Source organism: Orcinus orca, chromosome 5 (assembly GCF_937001465.1).
Source record: "Orcinus orca chromosome 5, mOrcOrc1.1, whole genome shotgun sequence".
NCBI classification, from domain to species: Eukaryota; Metazoa; Chordata; class Mammalia; order Artiodactyla; family Delphinidae; genus Orcinus; species Orcinus orca.
The window spans coordinates 13418735-13436670 of record NC_064563.1 but is presented as its reverse complement, the minus strand read 5'-3'; the positions used below and the strand labels follow the sequence as shown (position 1 = coordinate 13436670).

The 17936-nt window shown below is 37.8% G+C and overlaps 1 protein-coding gene across 1 annotated transcript in view; it reads right to left on the bottom strand.

Moving 5' to 3' along the window:
* COL6A5 (collagen type VI alpha 5 chain) overlaps window positions 1-17936 on the bottom strand; it is a 107909-nt gene that overhangs the window by 7791 nt on the left and 82182 nt on the right. The window lies entirely within an intron of this gene.

The window sequence follows — 17936 nt, the reverse complement described above, 5'->3', positions numbered from 1 at the left end:
CAAAATAGTAGCAAACCTAATTCAACAATATATAAAAAGGATAATACACCATGATCAAGTGGAATTTATGCCAGGAATGCAACAATGGCTCAATATTCACAAATCAATCAGTGTGATACACCACATTAACAAAAGGAAGGACAAAAATCACATGATCACCTCAATAGATGCAGAAAAAGCATTTGACAAAATTCAACATACACTCATGATAAAAACTTTATAGCACAGGGAACTATAAATATTTTGTAATAACCTATATGGGAAAAGAATCTGAAAAAATCTATATATATGTATACAACACACACACACACACACACACACACACACACACATAAGTGAATCAGTTTGATCTACACCTGAAAATAACACAACATTGTAAATCAACTATACTTCAATTAAAAAAAATAAATTAAAAGCAAACAAAACAAAACAAAGCAAAAAATGTGGATATGCAGGAAACATATCTTAACATAATAAAGGTCATTTATGACAAACCCACAGCTAACATCATATGCAACGATGAAAAGCTGAAAGGTTTTACTCTAAATCCAGGAACAAGACAAGGATACCCACTCTTGCCACTTCTATTTAACATAGTATTGGAAATCCTAGTGACAGTAATCAGACAAGAAAAAGAAATAAAAGGCATCCAAATTGGAAGGGAAGAAGTAAAATTATCTCAGTTTGTAGATGACAATATACTATATATGGAAAACTCTAAAGTCTCCACCAAAAAACCATTAGAACTAATAAATGAATTCAGTAAAGTTTCATGATACAAGATTAATACACAGAAATCTGTTGCTTTTCTATACACTAATAATGAACTATCAGAAAGAGAAAGCAAGAAACAATCATGTTTAAAATCACATCAAAAAGAATAAAATACCTATAAATAAACTTAACCATGGAGGTGAAAGACCTATACCTTGAAAACTATAAAACATTGTTGAATGAAGGAAATTAAAGATGATACAAATAAATGGAAAGATAGCCCATGTTCGTGGATTAGAAGAATTAATATTGTTAAAATGTCCACACTATCCAAAGCAGTCTATGGATTTAATGCAATCTCTACCAAAATATCTATGACATTTTTCACAAAACTAGAACAAATAATCCTAAAATTCATGTGAAACCACAAAAGAGCCTGAAGAGCCAAAGCAATATTGAGAAAAAAAGGACAAAGCTGGAGATAACCACTATCCCAGACTTCAGACTATACTACAAAGCTACAATAATCAAAACAGCAAGCTACTGGCACAAAAACAGACACATAGATCAATGGAACAGAATAGAGAGCCCAGAAATAAGCCCACATACTTATGGTTAATTAATCTACAACAGAGGAGGCAAGAATATACAATGGAGAAAAGAGCCTCTTCAATAAGTGGTACTGGGAAAACTGGACAGCTACATGTAAAGCAATGAAATTAGAAAATTTCCTCATACCATATACTAAAATAAACTCAAAATGGATTAAACACTTCAATGTAAGACAGAAACCACAAAATTCCTACAAGAGAACATAGGCAAAACACTCTTTGACATAAATTGTAGCAATAATTTTTTGGATCTGGCTCCTAAGGCAAAGAAAAAAGAAAGCAAAAATAAAGAAATGGGAGCTAATGAAACTTAAAAGCTTTTGCACAGCAAAGGAAACCATTGACAAAACAAAAATACAACTTACTGAATGGGAGAAGACATTTGCAAATGATATGACTGATAAGAGGTTAATATTCAACATATATAAAGGGCTTGTAGAACTTGTTATCAAAAAAACAACCCAATCGAAAAAAGAGCAGAGGACCTGAAGAGGCATTTTTACAAAGAAGACATACAGATGGCCAACAGGCACATGAAAAGATGATCAACTTTGCTAATCATCAGAGAAATACAGATCAAAACCACAGTGAGATATCACTTCACACCTCTCATAATAGCCATCATCAAAAAGTCACAAATAACAAATGCTGGTGAGGATGTGAAGAAAAGAGAACCCTCCTACATTGTTGGTGGGAATGTAAATTGGTGCAGCCACTATGGAAAACGGTATGGAGCTTCCACACACAAAAGAACTAGAAACTGAACTACCATATTATCCAGCAATCCCACTCCTGGGTATGTATCTGAGGAAAGTGAAGACACTAATTTGAAAAGATACATTAGATTTTGTATGATACATGAGATTTTGTACACACCTCTCCATTTCACACTGCCAACCCAGGCCTGTCTGGTGAGGCCACTGGCCCAATGTTCATAGCAGCATTATTTACAATAGCCAAGATATGGAAGCAACTTAAGTGTCCACCATCTGATGAATGGATAAAGAAGATATTATACACACACACACACACACACACACACACACACACACACACTGAAATATTACTTAGCCATAAAAAATGAATGAAATTTTGCCATTTGCAACAACATAGATGAACATGGAGGATACCATGCTTAGTGAAATAAGTCATACAAAGACAAATATTGTATGTTTTTACTTTTATGTAGAATCTAAAAAATAAAACAAATAAATGAATGTAATGAAACAAACTCACAGATACAGAGAACAAACCAGTGGTTACCAGTGAAGAGAGGGAAGGGGGGAGGGGCAAGATAGAGGTAGGGGATTAAGAGGTACAAACTACTATGTATAAAGTAAATAAGCTACAAGGATAGATTGTACAGCACAGGGAATATAGCAAATATTTTATAATAACTTTAAATGAAATATAATCTATAAAAATATTGAACCACTCTGTTGTACAACTGAAACTAATATAATATTGTAAATAAACTATACTTCATTAAAATAAGAGGAAGGGTTGACTTACCATGTTAGTAGAATATTTTTTCATACATTTCCCACACCAGAAATAGTACACTTTTTTTTCCAGTTTTCTCTTTATAAATGAGCAAAATCAAAATCCTTTTCCAAAGTACCCAGCAGAACTATTTTCTAAAGAGGTATATTTTACCTCTAAAATCTCTAAAAATAGGTTCTCTACCTATTACAGGATTAGCATGAGAATCAAAGAAGTTAAATGCTAAACTTTAAAATTCAGTCAAACACTAAATAATCACCTATGATTATTCTGCTTTGAGTCTAAATTATCTTATCAGGAAAGATTGGGCCTTTAAAAACATTTTCCTTCAAGAAAATCTGGCAGAAGTGTGGATAAAGGTTACCCACAGCTCAGAGCAATGCTGTGTATTTTCTGGAAATGTCACCATGCCAAATTCTTATCTCCAACTCTGTGGGAGAATTTTCTCAGAATGGCAGAGGAGGAAGGGCTTGCTCACTTGTTATGACTTGAAGGGAATGAGGAATGCAGCTGGATTTCCAGGGAAGTGCCCCAGGGATTAGCCTAATTTCAGCTGAGATTTAAGCCACAGGGCCAGGTGTGCTCCAGTAACTTTTGGGAGAAGCGGAGGTGGAGAGGGAATTGAGGGAGATTGAGCCATCTGGACTGGGATTGCATATGCTGTGGAGCTATGGTATTTGTGAGAAATCTCAAGATATGCATGAGTTATCTTGTGGTCTGACTTGGAACTTGTACAGGGGCCAAAATTAGCCATGTGTTCTCTATAGACAAGCTACATGGACAAATGTGGCTACTTTATATGTACATTTCTGTCCACAAGGACTGCAGCAGATATTTTTCAAGTTAACCTTTTTTATAAGACTTCCTATGAGTCTCGCAACGCTTTCTTTTTCAATTTTTCCATTTTCTCAGTATTGAATTGAGCATCCAGTTTGTTTCAGGTCTTGTGCTCAGCTCCATGCCTATCTCCTCTCATTTAATATTCCACACAGCACTATAAGGATGAAATTATCATTGTGCCCATTTTACAGATGAGCAAGCTGAGGCTTGGAGGGGGCAAATGACTTGGTCAAGAAAAGACAGCCTGTAAGTAGTAGAGGCAGGATTTGTACCCAGCTCTGTGTAACACCTTCAGAAGAACTGCTCATCAGATTTGAGGGTGGAACAGACACATTAAGGGACACATTAGCCACCTTGCCAAAGGCCCAGGACCTGGTTTGAAGAACAAGGTTCTCAGTCAATGCTATTCTTAGTGATTGAAGCTACTAAGAAAGTTTTCTTCCAAAAGTAGACAGTTAAATAAAATTTGCAGTATTTTCTTCTCTAGGCATTATAGAACAGTGGTTATGAGTAGAACCTTAGGAGTTTGAGGTGAGTCTATACTATTTGTTAGCTCTGTGATTCTGAGTCTCTCCCATGCCTCTGTTACATTATCTAAAAAATTATAAAATTGTTATAATAAACTATAACCTTATAAGGTTTCTGAGAGAATTAAATAAAAATTTCACAGTGCCTAGCATATCCTAAGCACTCTAAAATTATATTTTTTAGAAGGAAAAAAACTGAGAAAAGTCTCAGATATCTGAAAATCCTACCCATGATACTATATTCTGTAAACCAGAATTTCCAAAAAATGCAAAGTCAGCTGATATTAGTGGAACACAATGGACATGTGTACAAGCTCATTCTGTTGCATTTACGCATACTTTAACTGCAGAGGAGTTGGAATGACTTACACACCTCTCCATTTCACACTGCCAACCCAGGCCTGTCTGGTGAGGCCACTGGTCAAGCTCTAGGCTGGGGCACAAGTCTCTTATGGTCTCTTATGAGTCTCTGACTGTGTGTCATTGATTTTATGCCAAAGGGAAATAGAGACATATTTTTCAATCTCTTGTTAGATGCGTTCCTCTCTCCACCGCTTGCCTGAACAAGTAGGAGTCACCGTTTAAAATCGACTTCATCATTTTCCCCAAAAACAGAATAAATACCTTTCTTGGCCTAGACTCTTCTAGGTGGCACTTGGTCCAAACGACTCACTCTTGCCACCTATGTCACACTCTGAAACAACAATCTACAGAAAGATACCAGCACACTGAGAAAAGTGATGCATGCCTTAGGAGTTATTTATACCCAGACCACATGGATCTTTGTTTTCTTAAAATTTTTATTGAAATGTAGATGATTTACAGTGTTGTGTTAATTTCAGGTGTACAGCAAAGTGATTCAGTTATACATATATATATTCTTTTTTAGATTCTTTTCCATTGTAGGTTATTACAAGATATTGAGTGTAGTTCCTTGTACTATACAGAAAGCCCTTGGTGTATATCTATTTTATATATAGCAGTGTGTATATTTTAATCACAAACTACTAATTTATCCCTCCCACTTTGGTAACCATAAGTTTGTTATCTATGTGTGTGAGTCTGTTTCTGTTTCATAAATATCATTTGTGTTGTATTTTAGAGTCTATATATGTGATATCATATAATATTTGTCTTTCTCAGACTTATTTCACTTAGTATGATAATCTCTAGGTCCATCCATGTTGCTGCAAATGGCATTATTTCATTATTTTTTATGGCTGAGCAATATTCCATTGTATATATACATCACATCTTCTTTATCCATTTATCTGTTGATGGACATTTAGGTTGTTTCCATGTCTTGGCTATTGTAAATAGTGGTATTTTGGTTTTAATCATGTTAGTTTTTGCTCTGGCCTCTGGATGAGTTTATAAGCAATTTATAAGGCCAATCTATTCTGGTCTTATGTCCTCTAAATGAGTTATAAGCAGGAATTTCTAAAAATTAAATTAAAGAGACCTTCAATATGGCAGAGGAGTAAGATGTGGAGATCACCTTTCTCCCCACAAATACATCAAAAATACATCTACATGTGGAACAACTCCTACAAAACACCTACTGAATGCTGGCAGAAGACCTCAGACCTCCCAAAAAGCAAGAAACTCCCCATGTACCTGGGTAGGGCAAAAGAAAAAAGAATAAACAGAGACAAAAGAATAGGGACAGGACCTGCACCTTTGGGAGGGAGCTGTGAAGGAGGAAAAGTTGCCACACACTAGGAAGACCCTTCACTGGCAGAGATGGGGGGTGGGCAGGGGGGAAGCTTCAGAGCCATGGAGGAGAGCACAGCAACAGGGGTGCAGGGGGCAAAGCGGAGAGATTCCTGCACAGAGGATTGGTGCCGACCAGCACTCACCAGCCTGAGAGGCTTGTCTGCTCACCCGCCAGGGCGGGCGGGGGCTGGGAGCTGAGGCTCAGGCTTCGGAGGTCTGACCCCAGGGAGAGGATTGGGGTTGGCTGCGTGAACACAGCCTGAAGGGGGCTAGTGTGCCACAGCTATCCAGGAGGGAGTCCGGGAAAAAGTCTGGAGCTGCTGGATAGGCAAGAGACCATTGTTTTGGGGTGCGTGAGGAAAGGGACTTCCTGTTCTGTGTGCCCATAGATGGCAGAGCACGACCTAAGTGAGCTCCAGAGCCAGACATGAGCTGCGGCTATCATCTCGAACACCAGAGACGGGCATGGACTGCTAATGCTGCTGCTGCTGTCACCAAAAATCCTGTATGCAAGCACAGGTCACACTACCACACACCCTCAGGAGCCTGTGCAGCACACCACTGCCAGGGACCTGTGAGCCAGGGACAATTTCCACAGAAGAACACATGGTGTGCCTCAGGCTGTTGCAATATCATGCCAGCCTCTGCCGCTGCAGGCTCGCCCCACATTCCAATTATGGCTATGGTGCCCCTCCCTCTCCCTGGCCTGAGTGAGAAAAAGAGACCTAATCAGCCACTGCTTTGACCCCCTCCTGACTAGGTGGGGAACAGAAACTTGAGGGTGGCCTACATGCTGAGGTGGAGCCAAAACCAAAGCTGAACCCCAGGAGCTGTGCAAAGAAGAGAAAGGGAAATTTCTCTGTGCAGCCTCAGGAGGAGCAGATTAAATCCCCACAATCGACTTGATAAACTCTACATCTGTGGAATAACTGAATAGACAACGAATGTTCCCAAAATTGAGACAGTGGACTTAGGGAGCAACTGTAGACTTGGGATTTGCTTTCTGTGTCTGATTTGTTTTTGGTTTCATGTTTATCTTAGTTTAGTTTTTAGTGTTTATTATCACTGGTGTGTTTATTTATTGGTTTGGTTGTTCTTTTCCTTTTTTATTTTCTTCTCTTTTTGTGAGTGTGTGTGTGCATGTTTCTTTGTGAGTTTGTCTGTTTAGATTTGTTTTACCATCAGTTTGGAGGTTCTATCTGTTCGTTGTTTTTTTTTTTCCTTTTCTCCCAAGCCGTGTGGCTGGCAGACTCTTGGTGCTCCAGCCGGGTGTCAGGCCTGGGCCTCTGAGGTGGGAGAGTCGAATCCAGGATATTGGTCCACCAGAGCCCTCCTGGCCCCATGTAATATTAATCAGTGAGAGCTCTCCCAGACATCTGTCTCAACACTAAGACCCAGCTCCACCCAACGTCCAGCAAGCTCCAGTGCTAGACACCTCATGAGAAACAACTAGCAAGATAGGAACACAAAACCACCCATTAGCAGAGAGGCTGCCTAAAGTCATACTAAGTTCACAGACACCCCAAAACACACCACCAGATTCGGCCCTGCCCACAAGAAGGACAATATCCAGCCCCACCCACCAGAGCACAGGTACCAGTCCCCCCCCCCCCAACACGGAAGCCTACACAAGCCACTGAACCAACCTCAATCACTGGGGGCAGACACCAAAAATAACATGAACTATGAACTTGCAGCCTGTGAAAAGGCAACCCCAAACACATTAACTTAAACAAAATGAGAACACATAGAAATATGCAGCAGATGAAGAAGAAGGTAAAAACCTACCAGACCAAACAAATGAAGAGGAAATAGGCAGTCTACCTGAAAAACAATTCAGAATAATGATAGTAAACATGATCCAAAATCTCGGAAATATAATGGAGAAAATACAAGAAACTTTTAACAAGGACTTAGAAGAACTAAAGAGCAAACAAACAATGATGAACAACACAATAAATGAAATTAAACATACTCTAGAAGGAATCAGTAACAGAATAACTGAGGCAAAAGAATGGATAAGTGACCTGGAAGATAGAAGAGTCGAAACAACTGCCGCAGAGCAGAATAAAGAAAAAGAATGAAAAGAATTGAGGACAGTCTCAGAGACCTCTGGGACAACATTAAATGTACCAACATTCGAATTATAGGAATCCCTAGAGAAGAAGAGAAAAAGAAAAGGTCCGAGAAAATATTTGAAGAGATTATAGTTGAAAACTTCTCTAATATGAGAAATAGTAATATTAATCAAACTATCAAAAATTAAACTCAAAGAAAAAATACTAAAAGCAGCAAGGGAAAAGCAACAAATAACACACAAAGGAATCCCCATAAGGTTAACAGCTGATCTTTCAGCAGAAATTCTGCAAGACAGAAGGGAGTGGCAGGAAATATTAAAAGTGATGAAAGGGAAGAATCTACAACAAAGATTACTCTACCCAGCAAGGATCTCATTCAGATTTGACAGAGAAATTAAAATCTTTACAGACAAGCAAAAGCCAAGAGAATTCAGGGTCACCAAACCAGCTCTACAACAAATGCTAAAGGAAGTTCTCTAGCTGGGAAACACAAAAGAAGGAAAACACCTACAAAATCAAAAACAAAACAATTAAGAAAATGGTAATAGGAACATACATATCGATAATTACCTTAAATGTAAATGGATTAAATGCCCCAAACAAAAGACATAGACTGGCTGAATGGATACAAAAACAAGGGCCGTATATATGCTGTCTATAAGAGACCCACTTCAGACCCAGAGACACATGCAGATTGAAAGAGAGGGGATGTAAAAAGATATTCCATGAAAATGGAAATCAAAAGAAAGCTGGAGTAGCAATTCTCATATAACACAAAATAGACTTTAAAATAAAGACTATTACAAAAGACAAAGAAGGACAAAACATAAGGATCAAGGGATCAATACCAGAAGAAGATATAACAATTGTAAATATTTACGCACCCAACATAAGGCAAATGCTAAGAGCCATAAAAAGGGAAATCAACAGTAACACAAGAATAGTAGGGGACTTTAACACCCCACTTTCACCAATGGACAGATCATCCAAAATTAAAATAAATAAGGAAACACAAGCTTTAAATGACACAGTAGACCAGGTGGACTTAATTGATACTTAAAGGACATTCCATCCCAAAACAACAGAATACACTTTCCTCTCAAGTGCACATGGAACATTCTCCAGGATAGATCACATCTTGGGTCATAAATAAAGCCTCAGTAAATTTAAGAAAACTGAAATCGTATAAAATATCTTTTCTGACAACAACATTATGAGACTAGATATCAAGTACAGGTAAAAAAACTGTAAAAAATGCAAACACTTGGTGACTAAACAATATGCTACTAAATAACCAGGTGATCACTGAAGAAATCAAAGAGGAAATCAAAAAATACCTAGAGACAAATGACAATGAACACATGATGATCCAAAACCTATGGAATGCAGCAAAAGCAGTTCTAATAGGGAAGTTTCTAGCAATACAATCCTACCTCAAGAAACAAGAAACATCTCAAATAAACAGCCTAACTTTATACCTAAGGCAATTAGAGAAAGAAGAAGAAGAAGAACAACAACAACAACAAAAAAACAAAGTTGGCAGAAGAAAAGGTATCATAAAGGTCAGATCAGATATAAATGAAAAAGAAATGAAGGAAACAATAGCAAGGGTTAATAAAATTAAAAGCTGGTTCTTTGAGAAGATAAACAAAATTGATAAGCCATTAGCCAGACTCATCAAGAAATAAATGGAGAGGACTCAAATCAACAGAATTAGAAATGAAAATGGAGATGTAACAACTGACACTGCAGAAATACAAAGGATCAGAGAGACTACCACAAGCAACTCTATGCCAATAAAATGGACAACCTGGAAGAAATGGACAAATTCATAGAAAGTAAACCTACCAAGACTGACCCAGGAAGGAATAGAAAATATGAACAGACCAATCACAAGAAATGAAATTGAAACTGTGATTAAGAATCTTCCAATAAACAAAAGCCCAGGACCAGATGGCTTCACAGGTGAATTTTATGAAATATTTAGAGAAGAACTAAGACCTATCCTTCTCAAACTCTTCCAAAATATAGCAGAGGGAGTAACACTCCCAAACTCATTCTACGAGGCCACCATCACCCTAATAACAAACCAGACAAAGATGTCACAAAGAAAGAAAACTACACTGACGAACATAGATGCAAACATCCTCAACAAAATACTACCAAACAGAATCCAAAAGCACACTAAAAAGATCATACACCATGATCAAGTGAGGTTTATTCGAGGAATGCAAGGATTCTTCAATGTATGCAAATCAATCAATGTGATAAACCATATTAACAAATTGAAGGATAAGAACCGTATGATAACCTCAGTAGATACAGAAAAGGCTTTTGACAAAATTCAACACCCATTTATGATAAAAACCCTCCAGAAAGTAGGCATAGCGGGAACTTACCTCAACATAATAAAGGCCATATATGACAAACCCACAGCCAACATCATTCTTAATGGTGAAAAACTGAAACCATTTCCTCTAAGATCAGGAAGAAGACAAGGGTGCCCACCCTCACCACTATTATTCAAGACAGCTTTGGATGTTTTAGCCATGGTAATTAGAAAAGCAAAAGAAATAAATGGAATCCAAATTGGAAAGAAGTAAAATTGTCAGCGTTTGCAGATGACATGATACTTTACATAGAGAATCCTAAAGATGCTACCAGAAAGCTCCTAGAGCTAATCAGTGAATTTGGTAAAATAGCAGGATACAAAATTAATGCACAGAAATATCTTGTATTTCTATACATTAATGATGAAAAGTCAGAAAGAGAAATTAAGGAAACCCTCCCATTTACCATTTCAACAAAAAGAATAAAATGCCTAGGAATAAACCTACCTAAGGAAACAAAAGACCTGTATGCAAAAAATTATGACACTGATGAAAGAAATTAAAGATGATACAAATAGATGGAGAGATATACCATGTTCTTGGATTGGAAGAATCAACATTGTGAAAATGACTATACTACCCAAAGCAATCTACAGATTCAGTGCAATCCCTATCAAACTACCAATGGCATTTTTCACAGAACTGGAACAAAAATTTTCACAATTTCTACGGAAACACAAAAGACCCCAAATAGCCAAAGCAGTCTTGAGAAAGAAAAACGGAGCTGGAGGAATCAGGCTCCCTGACTTCCTATACTACAAAGCTACAGTAATCAAGACTGGCACAAAGGCAGAAATATAGATCAATGGAACAGGATAGAAAGCCCAGAGATAAACCCACGCACATATGGTCACCTTATTTTTGATAAAGGAGGCAAGAATATACAATGGAGAAAAGACAGTCTCTTCCATAAGCGGTGCTGGGAAAACTGGATAGCTACATGTCAAAGAAAGAAATTAGAACACTGCATAACACTACACACAAAAATAAACTCAAAATGGATTAAAGACCTAAATATAAGGCCAGACAATATAAAACTCTTAGAGGAAAACATAGGCAGAACACTCTGTGGCATAAATCACTGCAAGATGCTTTTTGACCCACCTCCTAGAGAAATGGAAATAAAAACAAAAATAAACAAATGGGACCTAATGAAACTTAAAAGCTTTTGCAGAGCAAAGGAAACCATAAACAAGATGAAAATACAACCATCAGAAGGGGAGAAAATATTTGCAAATGAAGCAACCGACAAAGGATTAATCTCCAAAATCTATAAGCAGCTCGTGCAGCTCAATATCAGAAAAACAAACAACCCAATTCAAAAATGGGTGGAAAACCTAAATGGACATTTCTCCAAAGAAGACATACAGATGGCTAACAGGCACATGAAAAGATGCTTAATATCACTAACCACAAGAGAAATGCAAATCAAAACCACAATGAGGTATCACCTCACACCGGACAGAATGGCCATCATCAAAAAATATAGAAAGAATAAGTGCTGGAGAGGGTGTGGAGAAAAGGGAACCCTCTTGCACTGTTGGTGGGAATGTAAACTGAGACAGCCAGTATGGAGGTTCCTCAAGAAACTAAAAATAGAACTACCATATGACCCAGCAATCCCCCTACTGGGCATATACCCTGAGAAAACCATAATTCAAAAAGACATGTACCAAAATGTTCATTGCAGCACTAGTTACAACAAGCAGGACATGGAAGCAACCTAAGTGTCCATCAACAGATGAATGGATAAAGAAGATATGACACATATATACAATAGAATACTACTCAGCCATAAAAAGAAACGAAATTGAGTTATTTGTAGCGAGGTGGATGGACCTAGAGTCTTTCATACAGAGTGAAGTAAGTCAGAAAGAGAAAAATAAATACCATATGCTAACACATATGTATGGAATCTAAAAAAAAAAAAAAAAGAAAGAAAAATTGGTCATGAAGAACCTAGGGGCATGACAGGAATAAAGACACAGACCTACTAGAGAATGGACTTGAAGACACGGGGAGGGGGAAGGGTAAGCTGTGACAAAGTGAGAGAGTGGCATGGACATATATACACTACCAAATGTAAAATAGATAGCTAGTGGGAAGCAGTCACATAGCACAGGGAGATCAGCTCGGTGCTTTGTGACTAGCTAGAAGGGTGGGATAGGGAGGGTGGGAGGGAGGGAGACGCAAGAAGGAAGAGATATGGGGATATATGTATATGTATAACTGATTCACTTTGTTATAAAGTAGAAACTAACACTCCATTGTAAAGCAATTATACTCCAGTAAAAACGTTAAAAGAAAAAAAAAAGATGTGGCCCATATACACAAAGGAATATCAGTCATGAAAAGAAATGAAATTGCGTTAATTTGTAATGAGGTGGATGGACCTTGAGTCTGTCATAGACAGTGAAGTATGTCAGAAGGAGAAAAACAAATACCATATGCTAACATATGTATATGGAATCTAAAAAAAATAAATGGTTCTGATGAACCGTTGGGCAGGGCGGGAATAAAGACGCAGATGCAGAGAATAGACTTGAGGACACAGGGAGGGTGAAGGGTAACCTGGGATGAAGTGAGAGAGTGGCATGGACATATACACACTACCAAATATAAAATAGATAGCTAGTGGGAAGTAGTTGCATAGCACAGGGAGATCAGCTCGGTGCTTTGTGACCACCTAGAGGGGTGGGATGGGGGGGTGAGATAGGGAGGGTGGGAGGGAGATGAAAGAGGGAGGGGATATGGGTTTATAAGTATCCGTATAGCTGATTCACTTTGTTATACAGCAGAAACTAACACAACATTTTAAGGCAATTATACTCCAATAAAGATGTGAAAAAAAGAATTAATAAATATTTATGGCTTTATTCATGAATGGTTTATAAAAAAGCATGAGAGAAAAATAATTAAATTAAAATTTAAAAATTGAATTGTACCACCAAAATTGTTTTTAAAATAGGGCTTCCCTGGTGGCACAGTGGTTGGGAGTCCGCCTGCCGATGCAGGGGACACGGGTTCGTGCCCCGGTCCGGGAGGATCCCACATGCCGCGGAGCGGCTGGGCCCATGAGCCGTGGCAGCTGTTCCTGCACGTCCGGAGCCTGTGCTCCACGACGGGAGAGGCCACAACAGTGAGAGGCCCACGTACCGCAAACAAACAAACAAACAAACAAAAAAACTCTCCCACTGATGACATTATGATCGTCAAATTTGGCGCTGGATATATTTCGTCATTTGAAAATGCAGACAATACCCTTGCCAGACAACACAGCCTACATTGTTAAGTTAACGTTTTTGTGGAAATGGGCATGGATTTGAATCCTGGCTCTGCCACTTACAAGCTGTGTGATGTTGCTTGAGGATCTTAACCTTTGCATCAGTGTCCTCATCTGTAATATGTAATAGTCATTATAATAATAATAATAGATTTTCGTGGTAAGGATTAAGTTAAATCATGTATATAAAGTGCCCGGTGCATAGTTGCACTAAATAAGTGGTAGCTTCTGTGATTACTATTATTTCTCATGCATTGTTTGATCATCAAGTGAGACAGTGAATACAATGCTGAGATGAATACTGGTCCCCAAAGCATTCCACCTGCACTTTTTTTTTTTAACATCTTTATTGGAGTATAATTGCTTTACAATGGTCTGTTAGTTTCTGCTTTATAACACAGTGAATCAGTTATATATATACATATATTCCCATATCTCTTCCCTCTTGAGTCTCCCTCCCTCCAACCCTCCCTATCCCACCCCTCTAGGTGGTCACAAACCACCGAGCTGATCTCCCTGCACTTTTTATTAAACTGAATACTTTCTTACTTGTATTAAGCTTTCTTTTTTTTACTCAGAGTATACTCTGATTATCAGACTACAAGCTCCTTGAAGACAGGGCTTCTGTCTGAATCTTTTTTTTTCTAAATCTCTCTAACCCCCCAAAAGACTAGCATGGGGCTTAATTCAGAACAGGAGTTAATTACATATTTGCTGCATGGATATTCATGGGAAAATCCATGTAAATGCTTGGCAGAGTCCTTTCCTATAGGAAGCCCTCAACGAGGGCTGCCACTGTTTTGTCGATTGCCACCACCACCATCACCCAATTATCACTTCAACTATCTATGTTTTATTCCATTAGCAAAGGGTCCCCATGAAAAAAGTGTTGCTAACACTAGAACATTGCTTTAATAATTCCAACAAATGATTGTATGAGACCTACAGAAGCAGCCTCCAAGAAGTCAAATCATCCACATCCCCTGAACTCACAGTTCACATTAGCTCTGCCTCATGCAAAATCTTCAAGGAAGACACCCAAAGTATAATAACTATACAATAAATTCTCAAGCAAAAGTGAATGTCACAACCTCAGTCCACAGCTTAAAATGAACAGGAGACTCAGGTTATCCCCCAAAGAGCATCCAGATGGTTGGGATTTTCTAAAGCATTCATGAAACATGTCATTACAATTCAGACATGATCCCAATTCTATCACTGACCTCTTTAGCATGTGTACAGATATGAAAGTAGGACATTCAGCTGGGCGACTGCTCCATAGGGTGACTCAGAAGCCAGTTCTGCTGCATTTAATTCCAGTACAGATTTAAATGTAGCAGAAGATATATGTCTTCAAGTTCAACACGTGACAGCAAAAATTGGAAGCAAGCTAAGTGTTCAACAACAGATAAATAGTTAAATACATTCATTCATTGAAAGTAACATTATGAGAACACAAAAAAATCAGTATGAAGCTTGCAGCAATATGTAAAATGTATAACATATGTGAAAAGCAGGATATGAAATTGAATAAAACTATGTAAACCTATATGCCTGTGGAAAAACCAAAGACTGTACTCCACACCACAAATAGCTCAGTCTGCTAAATTGTGTGATTTGTGACTCTGTATTAAAATGTTATATGGTATGATAGTACTTTTACAATTTTTTAAAAATTAGCAGAATCCTGAGGGTGTACTGGGAAACAGTGGACAGGGTGTAGAGATCTTGAGTCCTTATACTGAATTTTTTGGTTCCCTGATCTTGGGGGCTTGAAGTTTCTTCTAAAACAGGGTTTCTTTCACTATTGACAGTCTGATTGGATAATTCTTTGTTGTGAGAGGATGTCCTGTGTGCATTGTAGGATGTTTAGCAGCATCTGTGGCCTCTAGATGCCAGTAGTACCCTCCAGTTATGACAACTAAAAATGTCTCCAGACATTGCAATATGTCTCCTAGGGTAGAGTAGGGTGGAATCATCCCCAGGTGAATTTGCAAAAGCTAATCACTAAATACCTTTCCAGCTCTAATACCTTATGATTGATTCAAAATCAAAATATACACTGGCTTAAAAAAACAAAACTGATTGTAGATCACAATCAAAGTTATCAAAATAAAAATGTAAAACAAAATCCATGCAAATTCCCTTGAGCACAACTCCAGCCTAGTTTGAAGAGAGAAGTGTTGCCTCTTAGTTCTTAATAAAATTCATTGAAAAGAACATCAGCTGAAATTATCCTAAGGCCAGGGAGTGCTTAAAGCTATGAGTGTGCCCTAGGCTGAGTTTGGGTTGGCATTTAACATTCATTAAAAATTATCCTGTCCCTCTTTAATCTTGACAATAGACTAACTGTATCTTAAGTATTAGTTAACATAGCAACTTTGATGAAAGTGCTAGGCTCACCATTGGGTCAACAGTTGCAATTTAATTAGAATTAAACCACCCATTTTTTATTACATAATTCCAAAGAACTATGTGTATTCCATTGGTGAGTAATTAAGAGCAACTGAATTTTCCAAGGAATTTTTATATTGTGGATGTGTGGTCAAAATGCATAATAGTATCTCTGGATAACCCGTACATATTTGGATCTTAAAATGTCTTGTTAGATAGATCTTGGATGAATAGATGGGTGGATGAATGTTCAGTGTTCTTGGATGAGTAAAATAAAATTATAATCCAGTTTACCTGGATCCCTTTGACAATAGGAATTCTTCTGTGATACTAGTTACTCAATTGCTTTTAGCTGAGAACACAGAGCAAATCAGGAAGCACACCAAAGTGGTAGCATGCACAGTAGTTCTTAAACTTCAGCCTGGATCAGATTTTTTGCTTGTTAAAAATCAGATGGTTGAGCCCCACCTCCAGTTTCTGCTTCAGTAGGTTCAGGATCAGTGCATTTCTAACAAGTTCTCAGGTGATGCTGATGCTGCTGGTTTAGGGACACACTTTTTGAGAATCACTGGGATAGTGGATCTGAAAAATGAGGACCTACGAAAATCACCTATGGTGGTTTTAAAGCTTGTGGCTTTTTCCTGGCCACTCACACCCCTAAATATGAAGCAGTTGTACTGAGAAGGGCTTAGGAATCTATGCTTGTGAAGGGCTTCCAGGTGATCCTGATATAAATTGTCTTTGAGCTGCTGTAAGGAGTGGAGAGGGCCAGGAAAGGTGATGCAATTAAGGATGAACTTGGAAACTGGAGTAGGGAGGAAGAAGCAAGGGAGAGGCCTAGGTAGAAAGATAGTGGTTGTGTTTCTTGGTAAAGAGAGTGATACACAACTCATTGCCAGCCCACAGTACTCTGGGAACTCTAAAAATTTCTTAAATGGTTAAGATTCTTGACTTCTCCAGGACTCTCCATTTAAGGGCACAAAAATCAGCCCTTGGCCATAAGAATCACATTATAAATGAGTAATAAGCATAGCATGTGGAAGCTCTTATGGAAGTTATCAATCTCTTTATTTGTGCTATACATCTGGAACGTGTATCAAAGCTCATCTCTTAGCGACTGGATAAAATATCTGAACTACAATTTACTCTCCTTGAGGATGGCACATTATACAGAAAGTTCTCAGCGGCTTTTGACAACTAGCTAGCAATGATTTTAAAAAGAAAAAAAAAGAAAGAAAGGAATAGTATGAAGTCCCTAGACAACACTGATGATCTGAGACTCAGATTTATTGTAAAGGATAAATATATATATATATTATCCTTAGATCTGAGACTCTGTTTCCAGGCAATCACAACTCAACATAATCCTCCACAGAACTCCCAACACTTCAATCCACTGCAAGAGAAATTGGGTGTGGTGGGTGTAACAGCAAATTGACATTTTTTTCCTATAGAGCCATGCAACAATTATTTCTGCAGCCAAATTGACCCTTAAACTGGTTATGAGTATCTTGATATCCAGACATCTGAAAAACCAAATGAAAAGTATTTCTATTGCTATTGAACAACGGTCATTAAAGATGGCTGCAAAGATGAGTTTCTCCTTTGTTCCCTTAAATATCCAATTAATTCAGTCTTTCTTGAAATGTTTCACACTTCTAAATTATTAGAATTTAAAATGCTTACTACTAACAATACTGTCACAAATGACAATTTCGTATTCCAACTCTGCCAAAATAACTTCTCTTTTCCTTTTATTTTTCTTCCAAAACCAAACCATAATAAATTCCTATGCCTTGAGGGCTGTTGTAATTCCCATATCGTTAAAATGAATACCCCAAATTAATTGCATCCATTAAGAAGAACAAATTTTGTATTTT